Below are 3,948 nucleotides of genomic sequence, written 5' to 3' on the forward strand. Positions count from 1 at the left end.
ATTTTCTTTAGTAAGAGTTGACTCGAGTCTCATTTTAAGCATTTTTAGTTTAAAAAACGATGTCTCACATACAACTTAACGAATGGAGTCAATAATTAAGGATAATGATTCTCAAGGCTTTTGCTTATTGTGCGATGGCATTCACACATTTCTCAAGCTGTAGATGGTAGCTGTTTCAAGTAGTCACTAAATGCCACAGATTAAAGGTATTCAAGATTCTGATAAGTTCCCTATTTTCCAGCAAACCATTTTTCTGTACTTAATACATTATACATTATATTGTTAGAACTTAGTATTGGAACTCCTCCAATAAATTTGTGGTCTGCCATTTTTCCACTCTTGTTTTGTACCTCTCTGAGATGTTTTCTTGGAGATGACAATTCAATTTAGACATAAACTAAGAAATTCTAATAGCATTTCTTGTTCATTACAGTAACAAAGGCTTTTGCTGCTTCCAGTGGTGTAAAGTTTCACCACTATGAACAAAGCTTTATTGATGATTTATTTGACGCCAGACTAAAGCGAAGTCAAGATTCTTTGTAAGTAATCTGATTATGGTGTTGTCACTTCATATATATTAGAAATGTCATTGCGATGAGAATTGTTACAAAACAACAAAATATACTTAATACTCTTTTTTAGTTTTTTTTTAAATTTTAATTTAATTTTTAAATTGTCAGAAATCAAAAACAATATTCCAAATAAATGACAGAAATACAATGGAATCTTGTACATACTTCGAATGTTCCAGAGTTCGAATAATTCTTCTATGTTCAAACTGCACGTGAAGTGAAAAAATGCACTTGCTGTGTAAACACTATCTGTTGTGCACTATGTGTAATAGAATTAATAATAATAATATAAAATTATGAAATTTTATAGACAAAAAGTAAGTAAAAAAAATGACAAATAAAAATTATTTTTCTGAAACAGTTCTAAAAAATATCGGTATTTCTTGAAACAGAATATTTCTATTACAAAACACTAATTATTCATTTTCTTTTATTGCCTTCTTTTTAATGTTTTTTAAAATTTTTATATAAATGAGGATTAAAAAACACCAAAAAGGAAAGCAACAGAAGATTAGATGTAATTTCGGTGCTTTTATTCATTCTGCAGATATAAACAGAATTTCATACAAATGAAGGTTCCATTTCTGTCTGCGCCATTTATAGATTACTGTATTAGGGGCCATCCATAAATTATGTAAGATATTTTGGGGTGGGTGGGGGTCAAGGATTTTTTATGATTTCTCACTCGGGTAGGGGGGTAATAGATCTCGTATTACATAATATTTTTATTTTTATTTTTTGATCTCATTGAGTGGTGGCATTTTGAATTTGGCTTCAATTTGGTGGTTTCTATTAAGAATGCTCGTTGTCTCGTGTGACAAGATAGAGTAATAACACTAGAAGATTCACACTCTACACATTTTCTGTCATTGGAGAAAGGCCGTGTGGTAGTCTCTCTCTCTTGTTTTTTATTAGAATAAGTGCACCACTTCTATTGGTGTATAACACTAAGAATACATAAATCAAAATACATGATACAAAGTAAACATAAAATTAGTATTCGGCTTTTAGTGAAAACTAAAATGTAAAACTAGAAATTAGAAAGTCTTTTCTTCCATATTTTTTGAACATAATTGTAAAAAGCATCAACCAGTGGTTTCTGAACAAGCTTATCGAGTGAACATAGCCACCTGAAACCAAGCATAAAAATTTCTAATTTCAGAATAAGTCTATCTTGATCGTAAATTGGACAATGATAGATCATATGGTCGACGGTGTCTAGGTTTTCTGTACAGCAAAAGCAAGGAGCAGTTTCTGCCTGATTATACATCACCAGGTAGCTTCTAAAATTACCATGCTCAGTAAGTAGTTGAGCAGTAGCAAACATTAAATCTCTAAGTAGTGATGAGAACATTCAACACTAGGAAAATAAAGTTTTGTTATTTTACCAGTTTTACTGCTCAACTACTTTTACTGATTCCACTTTTGCATAGCATTGTCATGAATATAATTTTTAAGGCTGCTACATGAGAGATGTGAGTGTAGTCCAAGTGAGTGTCCTTTGCAGCTGACAGCCTCAAAGTCGGCTTTTTCATTTCCTAGTATACCAGTATGGCCAGGAACAAATATAAAAGTTATCTTATTTTATAAGATTTTTAATATTATGTGGGATATATGCGATTTTATTGCTATTGTAATTGGATAGAGCTTTTAGGACAGACAGAATCACTGTAAATGTTGATAGACAGAGTTTTGTTTGGTAGTGAAATGGCCCACTGAACAGCTGGTAGTCAGCATCATCTTCAGCTTGATAGATGGAGGTATCTGTACCTTCTAACATATTTTTGGCAAAATATGTCAGTTTGGAGGAAGATACAGATACTTGAGCTGACAAGAAGGGAGCTTTTGGACCCATCTGTGTAGTTATTAATGTCTGCGTGGTTATCCATGAAGGAAGCAGATGACACCAAATAACCTTGTTTACAGGATGAGATTAGAGATAGTACGGTAATTGCAATGTGGTAGCATGTGAACATCTGTAGATAGGAGTAGAGACCGTTATTGAGCCTTGACGTTTGTAGTTCTGATGCAGTAGTTTAGAACCTTTTCTACAATACATAGTGAAAAAGGAAGGAGCTCTGCTAGTATCAGAGAGGCATTAGTAAAAACAGTTCTGCAGCACTTTGAAATTCTGATGTCAAACTGGCTTTGAAGAGAGAGTAATTTACTTGCTACTGAATTTTTACTAGTTACATGACCACAGCCAGAGGCTGCGTAAAGTAGCATTGGTTGTATTGCCCCATTATATAGAGTTTTATAAGCTTTATTATTTAGTCCCCAGGTGCACCTAGCACATTTTAGCAGTATGTAGTTTATTTTCTTGGCCTTAGCCAAGATGTAATCAATATGGCAACAGAATGTGGTTTCTCTCTATTCTCTCTTGTTTTATTTTGTATGACGTTTCTGTTTACACGTGCACTAACTAGTCAATCTGGCAAAGTTTTTTGCGTCTTTTGCGAAAATTAATATTACGACATTGATTAATTAATTAATTAATGATAATAATAATAATAATATACTCATTGCATTCTTTGAAAATACTATGCAGCACTGGAGAACAACACTACATCTCAGGGTTAGTAACACTTCCATACAAACAAACGAAATATTCATCAGGCGAGAAATTTTTCAAGGAGATTCCTTGAGTCCTCTCTGGTTCTGCCTAGCCCTGAATCCATTATCCAACATGTTAAACAACACGCATTATGGCTACAATATCAGACATGAAAAAACAACACAGTTTACATCTCATGTACATGGATGACATAAAACTTTATGCATCCACACAGAAACAACTTCATCAACTCCTACAAATTACACATTCATACACCAAGGACATACAAATGAAGTTTGGCTTAGACAAATGCAAAAAACTACACATAGAAAAAGGAATCCTGAAGAAAGAAGATTTTGCACTTGGAAATGGAGACATTATTGAATTCATGGAAGAGGGCGAGTTCTACAAGTATTTAGGATTCCAAACTAACGGAACATACACAAATAAAACAAAGATTAATTAAAGAATACCAAAGGTTAAATGCCATTCTCAAAACACAGCTAAATGCAAAACACACAGTTAAAGCAATAAACACATATGTCATTTTGGTACTCACATACTCTTTTGGAGTTATACATTGGACTCACACAGATCTCGAGCAACTCCAAAGGAAAACAAGAACAACACTTACTAAGCATAAACAACGTCATCCTAAATCCGCTACAGAAAGATTAACCCTTCCACGTAAAGAAGGCGGACGTGGCCTGATTGACATAGTTAACCTTCACTACAAACAAATAAAGTCACTGCGAGAGTTTTTCTACAGGAAACAAGAAACATCACAATTACATAAAGCAGTAACTCTAGCAGACTCAAATA

The sequence above is a fragment of the Centruroides sculpturatus genome, unplaced genomic scaffold (assembly GCF_000671375.1).
Source record: "Centruroides sculpturatus isolate CEXI.00-Female unplaced genomic scaffold, Cexi_2.0 scaffold28, whole genome shotgun sequence".
Taxonomy (NCBI): Eukaryota; Metazoa; Arthropoda; class Arachnida; order Scorpiones; family Buthidae; genus Centruroides; species Centruroides sculpturatus.